The sequence below is a fragment of the Protopterus annectens genome, chromosome 3.part0 (assembly GCF_019279795.1).
Source record: "Protopterus annectens isolate FY-2018-M chromosome 3.part0, PAN1.0, whole genome shotgun sequence".
Taxonomy (NCBI): Eukaryota; Metazoa; Chordata; order Ceratodontiformes; family Protopteridae; genus Protopterus; species Protopterus annectens.
Window position 1 is genome coordinate 1,113,834,820 of NC_056731.1, and position 12,594 is coordinate 1,113,847,413.

Below are 12,594 nucleotides of genomic sequence, written 5' to 3' on the forward strand. Positions count from 1 at the left end.
CTGCAGTGCAGCATAAGGGGGTGCCATGCTCCTGAGTGCACCATCCTTCAGATGTAATGTTAAACCCAGGCGCCATCTGCTTATGTAACTGGTGGATGCAAAAGATACCATGGCACTTATTGAAAAGAGTAAAGGAAATTTTTTTTTTTTTATTTTCCCTGATGCCCTGGCCAAATTTCCCCTAGGAGTATTAATACCACCTCAGGTCTCCTCTGAAAAGAGTTTACTAGTCCAGTGGGGCTAACTCAGTTAACAAAGAATAACTAAATAGATATAAGCATGTTGTTAAGATAATGCATGTTTTTCATACAAAAGAATGCAGTGGTCCATGACAGTTACATGGAAACAGGAAGCAGGAGAATATGACTGCAATTGTTACTGAGGGCATAACATTGTACGTTTGTGGTAGATTTGCTACCAGCTCACCATATAGATCCCATCACTGCACTGCTTTACACCAACTAAATTGGCTTCAGTTGCCTAATTACCTAAATCTCACCCAACCTAAAATGACTCATGGACATAATATACCAGCCTGACAAGTGTCCTGCACTAAGTAATCTACTTCAGCCTCTGTTGAATAGAAGACACTGGACATCTTCTGACAAACTCCTATTACAAGTTACAAAAGCTAACAGTCACTATGGAGATGCTCCCAGCTCTAATCCAATCTCCATGACTTGCAACTTAACCCCCTTAGCACATCCTAACCACTGCTGATCACTCACAGTTCAAATGACTTCTAAAGTCCCATCTATCTAAAAGCAATAGTGAGCAGAAGTTACTGCACACATTCATGCATGCTGTAAAGAAATTCCAGCTTTTGTCTGACTTTCAGAACTTGCACGGTCAGAGCAACAACTTCACTGTGCTTACTTTAGTATTTAGTTGCATATTGTTTGTGTGATTTTTTTTTCACAGAAGTTGATTTAAGCTCTCTTTGAATTCAATGGTAACTGATTGATTATTATTTTATCTTTTATTTTATTTTTTATTCATTTGAAGCTAAATGTGGATTCCTTAAATGATTATGCCATTAATGATTTGCTAGAGCAGAAATATCTTATACAATGTAATAAATGCTAGGTATATTTAAAGGAACACCCAATAACACTGGTGATCTGTGTTTTTCATGTCAAAAGTTGGATGATTTGCTTACCATTATTAGTTGTAAATTTAGACTTACTGATGATGATTGCACTTGTGCGATTAGCATGGTTTGGAAAACTGTTGTTGTTACATATATTAATGACCGGACTGGTGAGATAAATATTGTTAAAAAAAGACCAAATAGAGCACATTGCAGAAAGGATGTGTCTATTCTCTGTAAAGATCACTCAACACCTATGAAACAAGATGATACCCATCACAACTTTGAATTTCTGGATACAAGTATTCACCAATATGAGGATTCATAATGTTTACAAGGTAATAAAAAAGAAAGAAAGGAGGAAGTTCACAACAATTAACAAGGAAGAAAAAGAAATGGATAAATGTCTGTAAAGTAAAGAACATGCATACTAAAAAGGACACTGTTTTGTTATGTAACACACAGAGAATACAGGGAATGATAACATTTTTCTGTCAGAAAACCTTCAGTCTACAGCAAAAGGCAGCATGTTTCCAAAAGAGAAAGTAGAAAAAAGAGGTAAGGGGCAGGTGAAAAGGAAGAAATCAGGTTGAAAATGTAACAGTTCACATATAGCAACATTTGATGCATCTCTGATGGTTGTTAATGTTAGGTGCATTAATAATAAAGTTTTAGTATTAGAAAATGTGATACATTCCAACAAGATTAATGTCGTTATTATTTGTGAAACATGGTTAAAGAACAATGACTTGAAACCAGTTCTGTCAGTTCTGTCAGTGTATAAATGTTAGCAGATGGAGGTGTTATGATAGGGATTAAAGATAGTTATGTCACCTGTGATTATTATATGTTCAATGATAACATGAATACTACAGACTGTGTAACTCTGACAGTAAAGACAGCCCTAGAACATATAACAATTGTTGGAGTGTATAGACCACCAAAGTCAAGTGCTGGTGACGTAGAGGAATTCATACATTTCTTGCATGAGACACAGGATGGAAGAATAATAGTGGCTGGGGACTTAAATTTACCAGAAACAGACTGGAATAATACTGATTCAACAACATTAATAAGGAAGCTATTCACAACATATGTTCATGAACAGCAATTGCTTCAGATTGTTAAAAAAACTACCAAGGAAAGGAACATACTAGACATTGTTTGTGTTCCTAAATAAATAATTGTTACTTTATGTCACGTTTTGCAATAGTTATGTGCAGTGATCATGGGGTTATATTGCTAGATAATTCTGCCAAACTGAAATCTAAACCAATGCACAGAAGATTAATTACAGATTATATGGAAGCAAAAAAGTCACTATGTAAAACTAATAGGAGTGATGTGTTCAGTGTGGAAAAATTCCAAAAGGAATGTGAAAAGTTTTGAAAGAGAAATTGTTTGAGCACAAAAAAAACATCAGGATCAAGGAATACAATGCCAGGGGAATATATTTCCATAAGAACAACATACCAGATTAAGGTAAGAGACAAAAACAATATAAGAAATGGAAAAGAGGTCAAACTACAACTTTGTAAACTGAAATAAACAAGATGGACAAAAAATTAAGCTTAGTGAGAGAAAAGATCAAGAAAAAATTGAAGAAAATGTATTTAAATATATTGAGCATAAAAGGAAACCATTTTACAAATACATAAGATGTGGAAGGAGTAAATACATGTAAATTGATAAAATGTCTATTTTAAAATTTATTCTCATACACAACAGGTTATAGATATATTTACAAAATATTATGCAAAATAGTTTGGCTGTACAAAGGAGGTGATAAGTTGTTTTAGTCATATCCAGGTAACCTCAGATACTGATATCAAAATAGATTATATTGAAAAAGAACTATGCAAATTGGAGCCAAACAAAGCACTGGGGAAAAAAAAAACAGAATAAGTAATAATGACCTGAGAATACTTCAGCAAGAACTTATAATGCCATTATATTTATTATTTACTAGCTCATATAAATATGGGGAGATTCCTCAAGATTGGAGATGTGCTTATTAAACCTGTGTTTAAGGGAAAGGGGAGTAGGACAAACACATAGTCATATAGACCCTTAAGTCTATGTTCATGTTGTGGAGAAATAATGGAGAAGGTAATATTGGATAAGTTATTGTCAAAACTGGAAAACTTCGGACTTGAAACCATATATCAGCATGCATATGTTGAAACTAGATCTATTACCACCTGTGACATGATGTTCTATAACAATATAATAACAGCTATGAAGGAAAAATTGTGATGTGATGTAATTTATATAAATTTAACTTCAGCATTTGACAAAGTCATACACAAAACACTGATCAATAAATTATAACTAGGTATTGATTTACTCTTGATAAGATGGGTAGCTGCATGTCTTGCAAATAGGACATGGCAAGTATCATGCAGCAGTTGGACAGGGGTAATGCTTAGTTACAGTCAGGGTGTCCGACAGGGCTCAGTCCTAGGCTCTTATTTGTTCCTTTTGTATCTTTCCGACCTATCTTTTTCATCTGAGGCGTTCTACAGTCTGTATGTAGATGATCTGAAATTGGATAAACTGATTACATGTGTTCCAGATAGGGCATGTCTGAAAAAGAACTTGATTAAATTGACCATTTGGGCACAGGAGAATAATAAGCCAATAAATACATCAAAAACTAAGCATATGAGATTTGGGAGACATAAATTGAAAGATAAGTATTTAATACAGCACACAGTGATTGAAACTGTAAATTCATTTAAGGACTTGGGTATATGAGTAGATTCAGCTTTGAGTGTTTCTAATCATATCAACCAACTGGTTAATGATAGTTATAGTTTGTATAAAAAGATTTATAAAGTCTAGGAAATCAGAAATGATGAAGACATTGTTAAATTACATTAGACCCAAACTTGACTATGGAATAACAATATGGAAACCATATAAGAAAACAAGAATGAGTAAACTGGAAAGAGTACAAGTGAAATATATTGAGCATCCATGGATGTGAAAATGTAAGTTATTATGAAAGATTGGAGTATCTGAACTTGCACAATGTCTCTTTTATATATTTAAGAGAAGATCTTATTCAGTTATATAGGGCATTTAGAGACAACTATCTCTGGGAATGTTTGGGATTATCAAAAGTGGTAGAGAATCATCAGACAAGATATGTAGAAAATTATAAAGGAATCAGAAGTGTACTAATTGGTTCTTTGAGAGATCAGCTGATGCTCGGAACAGACTACCAAACTACATTAAAGTAAACACTATTTTAAACAATTTTAAGCACACCCTGGGTACTTATAGGAACAATTGTTCTGGTATATTGGCAGGATAGAAGGGCATTAATGTCCCTGCTTGAAATATTTGTATGTATGTATATACATATTTATGTAAGGTGGTAAGTATTTATAGACCACCTGATTCACCTGTTATAGGTTTAGGCAGATGTTGACAGATTTGGTGGGGTTTGGTAATGGAGTAACATAGTAACATTACTATCTGGGGACAAAAAATTAATCATTGATATATTAGTTGTCCACAAGGGACCTAGAGGGTCTATAGTTCCTAGAGGTGGTACGTACTTGTTTAGTTTAGGAAGCTCCTTCAATATTACTCAAGTGTTATGAGTAAACAGGTGTGCATCCTCTTAAAAGAAATATAGATTAGTTATATTGCAGGAATATGTCTGCACAGTAACTAGATTTGTTATTTATCTCAGACCATGCTCCAATTAAGGGAATTAAGTTGCAGAAAGGGACAAGTTATCTAAGACCATGCTGTAATTATAGGGACTGCATTTACAGAACGGGGCAAGTTAATAAATAAATATATACATTCGTACACTGGAAATTTAATACAACCTGCTGGCCATCCATTTACTTTTGTTAACAGTTTAAAGATCGGTTGATGCAATGGATGAAGGTTTGACTGACAAGGAATACTGGTTGGAAGGATGAGTGAGAAGCGACAGTTGCTAAATCTCCTTATGAATGGTTATGATGCATTATACAAGGACTATGTAGTGTTAATATAAAGAAATAGCCAATCAAGAAAGTAGAACTGTAGAAATACTTTAAAAGTTTAGATTCCAAATTCAGCTAATGATTATTTTTGGTGGTGTGTTCCTGTCTTTGTTTCTCACAGATGTTTTAACTAATCATGGCTGCAAAATATTGTCTTGCTTCAGTTTCTTAAGATGGTATGTAAGCTACCTTGGTGCAGTTTGTCTGGTGAACTAATAACACAGGAAAGGAGTCACTCTACTTTTTCATGATCTCAAGATGAGTACAAATTTAAAAAGTAACTGTCAGGAGTTTGAACATTTTTTTTATGGCTCAGATGGAAGTTGTGTTTTCCTTCCTTGGTTTCCATGAAAAAAGGGGGCTAAACACTAGCTTTCTAGTTTTACTGAGGGACAACACCCACAGACTGATTCCATCAGTCTCTTACATCACCTAACTCCACTCCCAAGGCTCACTCAGGAGATTGGTTAGTTGCCCTTCCACCTGATCCCTACCAATTTCCAGCACTTTATCTAGCCAGACACAGAGTTATCTAGCTTTCTTTTGTGCTGCCTTCACCATCTTGAAACTGAAGAGAGGAAGAATCTGAACATAAGAGCCCTCACTAGCTGCTAGACCAAGAAAGTGACTTGACAGAGAAGACTCCAGACTGGAAGATTGTGGATCCACTCTCTGAGACCAAGGCAGTCTCCCCTCCCCCACTGTGGACACCCCAAAACCAGCAGGTATAGATGTTCTAGACATTATTCCTGTATTTAACAAAATTTCTGGAATTTGAAATCCTAGAGCTCCACTCCATACTGCAGTTTTCTTCATAGGTTCATAGGTGCATACTAGGCTAACGACCACTAGAACCCCTTATAAGCCTAGTTGTGCAACCCAAATGTGACCCACACATTTAGTTTATATAAGGAATGATTCACTGACTGCCTCTGTCCATCAGAAACATAGGAGCTAGACCAGCAGTGAATTTTCAATTACCCATCCATTGGTCCAAATTTCACTTAAACAGGGATAGGGAGAAACTCTGCTTCACATCTGTCAGTTGCTTGTTCCAGAGAATGGGAATTCTCTGAGAAAAGTATCTGTCTCTCCAACAGTCCTATGTATGTTGCAAGCAAACTTTAGGTCTTTTAACATAGTAATTCTGATGCTGTTTGTTTTGCGGATGTGCAAAAGATTCATCAAAACAGGGTCCAGGGATGCCTTGTATACCAAGCAAAGTTCACTTCTCAGAAGTCTGTATGATACCTAGTAAAGAGCCTGGACTTTAAGGTGATCAAAGTAGGACATTGTGTTTACTCTCTGCATTCATTTTGTAAGGAACCTTTGTGGATGGTCCAGTTGCATGTGTCTGGTCAGGTACATACCAAATGGGTCATTATACTCTATGATGGGTCTGATGAGGGACAAGTACAGTGGTATGATAACGTCTCTGGACCTAGATGCCATGACCTTGCTTATAAGTCGAGCAACATAGAAGGATTTTCTTACTACCTTGGACACATGTTGGCCAAAGGCTAAGTTACTATCTGCATGAGTTCTCAGATCCCTAACAAATGAATCCATTTTTAAGAGTCTTTTATTGATAATGCAGACTTCCCAAAAGGTACTACAATGCTTTTCTTGGTACTGAGTTTTAAGCCATGGCATTGGCACCAAGCATTTGTCTGCATTAAACCGTCCTAAAGGGTGTTCTCATCTGGAGCGATTCAATGATTTCTCCTAGTTTGCAATCATCTGTGAACTTGGCTAGCCAGAGGCCTTTGACACTGGCTTTGATATCCAAGAAGTAGATGCCAAAGAGGAGTGGGCCTTGAACAGAGTCCTGGTGACTCCACTGGTGACCAGCCCCTTTATGAAGGTAACCTCACCAATTCTAACCTCTTGGGTCCTATCAGTGAGCCAGCTAGCTATCCAGCATGTAATAAAGGGTTTTATACCTAGTTCCATAAGTTTGTTGACAAAGCCAGAATGAGTTATTGTTATAAATGTTCTAGCCAGATCTAGGTAGGCAGTAGGAACCCATCCATTTCTTTATGGACGTTTTCAAAGATGTCCACCAGATTCACTAAGCATGACCTTCATTTGGGAAACCTAATCTGCGATGGATCTGGTGTTTGGAGGTCTCCTATGTCCTTGTTGATAATTTCCATGATAATTATTTCCATAGGTTTCCTAATAAGATTAGTTAGACTAATGGGTCTGTGGTTTCCATGATCTGTAGAAGCCCATCCTTTATGAAGGGGGAGTGACCATCACATTTGTCCATTCATTTGGCTTGAAGCCTGTTTTAAAATTATAGATAAATAATAACTCCATAGGTCCTGATAAGTCATATTTTAGACTATTCTGAGTCATCCTGGGATGTTATTAGGGCCCACTGAGACAGACCATGCTCCTGGTTTTATTGAGTGCAGCTGGTATATGCTCCTTAGCTATAGTTACAGTGTTATCGCCCTATTAGCCTGACCAGCCTGGTCTGTAAGGCCATGGAACATATCATCATGGAACTCATAAACAAAGACATTGGTAACCTCCAAACTCTGGACCCCACCCGGTTCAGGTTTGTGAAAGGCAGATCATGCCTCCTGAAACTGACTGACTTCTTTGAGGCAGTCACCAAAGCTGTAGATGAGGGTAAGGTGGTTCACACAGCCTATCTTGACCTTGCCAAGGCTTTCAACACCATCCTCTATTCTGGAATTATAGCTAAACTCATTAAACTAGGTATAAATCCCTATGTCACAAGATGGGTTGCCAACTGGCTCACTGACAGAACCCACACTGTAAAAGTTGCAGACTCCAAATCTGACTTCAAACCAGTGACAAGTGGAGTACCACAGGGTTCAGTCCTAGGACCTCTCCTGTTTGGTATCTACTTCTCTGAAGTACAGGCTAACAGAGAAGGCCTTTGGCTAATGAAGTTCGCAGATGACTGCAAACTAGGAGCCATAGTCAAGTCCCCAAATGATGTGGACATCCTACAGAAGGGCCTCACTGAGATAGATGTCTGGTGTTAGAGCCATGGCCTCAAGCTCAATGCCAAAAAGTGCATTTGCATCCTCTTTTGTAAAAACTCAGTACCCATGAACTACCACATAAGTGGCAGTCTACTTAATGCCAAATGTGTGATAAGAGACCTTGGGACCCATGTGGATACTAGTCTCTCCTTTGATAATCACATTGCCACAGTAGTCAGGAAATCCTTCCACGTGGCACACCTCATCACAAAAGGTTTCTCATCCAAGAAAAAAGAGGTCATTGTTCCCCTCTACTCAACACTCATTAGACCCATTATAGAGTACAACGTCCCTTTTGGAATGTACCTCACAAGACATCTGCAGCAGCTGGAAAGGCCACAGAAGTACCTCACAAAGAGGATTACTGGCCTCAAACAGATGCCTTACACTGACCGTCTCAAAAAAACTCCAGCTTTACTCTGTAGCATACCACCTATTCCGAGGTGATCTCTGCCTAACATATAAAGCTATGTCAAACCCAGATCTGTTGGACATGCTACACCTAAAAAAATCCCATTCCCTCCAAGCTACATGCTCTAGGGACCTAAACCCTGTCACCACAATAAACAGGACATATTGGAGGGATAGATTCTTGTCCCAGAGACTTCCCATACTCTGGAACAAGCTACCCATCTATGTCAAGCAAAGTTCCTCATTAGCACTCTTCAAGAAAAATCTTGATGAGTGGATGGGAAACAGGAAATACAACTCTGGGATAACTTCTGTGGGTCTGCTCGACAGGGGGCATAGGAAAATACTTTCTTGGGTGGCGTAAGCCGGGGAACCTTGTTGATAGCCTAGTACCTACCTATGAACCTATGTCTGAGGATATTTTGGGGGAATGATGGGGGTGAGTGGGGAGTAAAGTTGGAAATGAATTTGTCCACTGACAGGTTCACTATATTGCCTGGCTCAATTAATGTGGCATTAACCACCAGTTTAGCACATTGCTGTGTGCTGCCCTTGAGGTTTCTGACATAGCTCTAGAATGCCTTATGTTTATTTATTTATTTATTTATTTATTTTTATTAAACTGGGAGGTTAGCTTAAACCTCAAAGTTGGCTTTGCTTGACCTATTTAACCCTGTTAGCTGACTATTTACTTTGATAAGAAAGTTTTATCTTCATGGGAATTACCCTTCCTGATTTTTGCCATATTTTTTTTCTTTTATTGTACAGCCTCTTTAATTTGGGATGCAACAAGGGTGCTTTTTTTCTAGGGCTAGTCCTAGTCCTGGGCTTACTTATATCTATCTGTAGCAACTGACATGGTTGTACAGAGCTGAGAGCAATTCAGCATAGGCTGCTGTGTTCTCTGTGCTTGGAGGGGTATTGAAATCTGACAAACCATCACTTAAAAGTTAATTTGCATTGGAATAGTTCCTAACTGTTACTGGTTTTAATGGGATTACAGAGTTGATTTTGATTTTGAAGGAGAGAGCTTTATAGTCAGAACTTACCAGGGGGAATGAGACATTTTGGGGGTAAGTAAATCAAGTGAGTTTTTCTGGAGCTACCTACCATGCAGCAGCAGTTAGTAATACCGTGTACAGAAGCAAACTCTGAGACAGTAAAACTTTCCTATAAAGTTAGGATTAGATCCGAAACCTGTTAAATTACATGGCCTTAATTAATTAAGGTTAGAGCAGCTAGCTTAACCTAGCACTATACAACATCTTGCCCTTAACCTCAGAAACTAGTTTTCATACAGAATAGCACTGCCATATCCTATAGCCTCGTATCAAATCAAATCATGCCTCATGGTTAACAAAAGAAACACTGTCAATACTTAAATCCAGAGACGAGGCATGGGTAGCATGGAACAAAACAAAGTACCAACCCACCCTATAAAACTACTGCAAACTTAGGAACAAAGCAAAGCAGTAAATAAAAATACAAAATCAGTTAGTACACTGAAATACAAACTAATATTTGCAATAATCCACAAAGATTCTGGTCAGCTATAAATAACATACTCCAACCAGGCAAAGTCAGGACACCTCCCCCCCCATGCCACTAATAACTCCGACAATACTGCTTCCCTATTCAATAAATACTTCACTGAAACAATACTAGCTTTATCCAACAATCAAAGCCCCACACTTACCTCAACTACCTCTACCTCTGTCTCCTACAGTATTAAAACCAATTTCTCCCTGCAACCCGTACCTATGGTGACAATCAAAAAACTACTTAAGAAGCTAAAACCCACCACATTAGCTGCAGATAACCTACCTGCCAAGTTCCTAAAGCTAATAGTCAAGGGTATAGCCTATCCTGTATCCATTCTCATCAACAGATCCATAGATGAACACAAAGTCCCTACCACCTGGAAAATTTCTCATATTATACCTCTTCATAAGGAAGGAACATGCACAGAACTCACCAACTACCGTCCCATCGCAATATTATCCCCCTTTCCAAAATCCTAGAGAGGGTCATCCATATGCAAGTCTGTAACTACCTGCACACCCACAAGCTACTAACCAACATCCAGCATGGCTTTCGAGCACATCATAATACATCAACCGCTCTATTGGCTTTTACCAACACTGTCAACTATCATAGGAATAATGACAACTATGTACCCTCCGTCTTTCTTGACCTATGAAAATCCTTTGATATGGTTTCCCATATCAAGTTACTAAGTGTGTTCCCCAAACTCAACTTTTGCCAAGACACTCTTGCCTGGTTCCCGGACTACCTGACTGGATGACAGCAAGCAGACTCTTGGCATCACCATTATTACCTGTGACACAAGGTGTCCCCCAAGGTTCGATCTTAGGTCCATTACTCTTTTCCTTATTTACAGACAACCTACACACCTCAACCCCTCAAGCCTCTGTCATCCAATATCCAGATGATCTGACAGTAATATGTGCCGTTCCCACAATATAGGGACTACAGACCTTAACTCAACAATTCTTTGTAACAGTTGAAACTTGGTTTACTAACACCCAACTAATATTAAATCCCAAAAAATAAAACTCATAATTTTCCAACCCACTGAATCAACCTTAACCTCTAATACCTTTAACATTATGTCACTAAACAATACCATTATCTCCCCAACTCCGCATACCAAACTCTTAGGTGTCGAAATTGACATCAACTTAAAGTTCGACATTCATATTTCACAAACATTTAAAAAAGTACAAAATAATTACGAGACCTATATAAGAACAAACAGTACTTCACCCAAAATACTAGTGCTACCATTGCCCAGTCCCACCTAATCTCTACTCTCCTATATGCAGCCCCCATACTCACGAACCTAAAGAAATCTGAGCTTGCAAAACTTGAATCTTACTACAATAAAATTACCAGATTCGCTTCAGACTAACCTGCTAGAGCCCACCATTGTGTGGCTCTCAAACAACTGAACTGGCTAGAGGTCCCACACCTCCTTCATTGTAACTAGTTAACTATGGCCCACAAAATACTATATGAACCTGAACAAATACCTGCCCTACAAACTTTACTTCAGCCCTATATCACTAATAGAACATTAAGATCCACTAACAAACACCATATAAAATTGGCAGAAGCAAAATAAAAACAAGCAGGGAGCTCCCTCTTAGCAAATTATATTGGAAAAAATCTGGAATGCACTGCCAGACAATATTACATCCATTACGTTTCTTGTCCAATTTAAAACAACCCTAAAAAAACAACTATTAAACAAATGGCTGTGCCCTTGTTCTGCACCTGATTAACCTCAGTTTCTATCCCTAACATCATCTAGACTTACTGTAATCTCTAGTCCTATTTATTATTTAGGCCCCTGCAAACTAAACAGTACTCAAACCGCTGTATTTAATATACAACCATCTTATCCAAATTCTCCCTATTTCCTAGGTAAAGCATTGTGTTATAATAAAATCTGATGATGTTGTAGTTCTCACATAATGTTGTTGTACTTCGTATTCCTGAGTTTAATAAGGTGCTGTAATGTTCTGATGCTCAAACTTAGTAATATTGTAATTAAGCTCAAATCTCATGATCCTTTACAACCAATGTGTCAATCATTGTAGTGTTGTGTACAATATAATCTCACAAATGTAATAACCAAAAAACTGAAGACTACCTGAATATATATTACCTGTATGTAAACTACATGTATGTAAACCAACTTTATGTAAACTAGCTGTAGGTAAACTACTGATACTAGTTATCTCTGACTGTCTTTTGTTTCATGTGGAGTTTTTCTCCCCCAGGCCTCCGCTGAAAATGGACATGTGTCCAGTCGGACTTTCCCGGTAAACAAATGTAAAATAAATAAGTAAATAAAAAATGACCAAGACTTGGTTTAAAGGCATAGAAAATATTCCATCAGTACAAAGCTAAAGTTCCTTCCACACATTTAGACCACCAATAGCACAGACTTGGGCCAAAGGTGTAGGTGTCGCAATCTACATTAACAACAAGCATACCTTCAGCCTGGTTAAATAGGATGATACTATGGAACTCATCC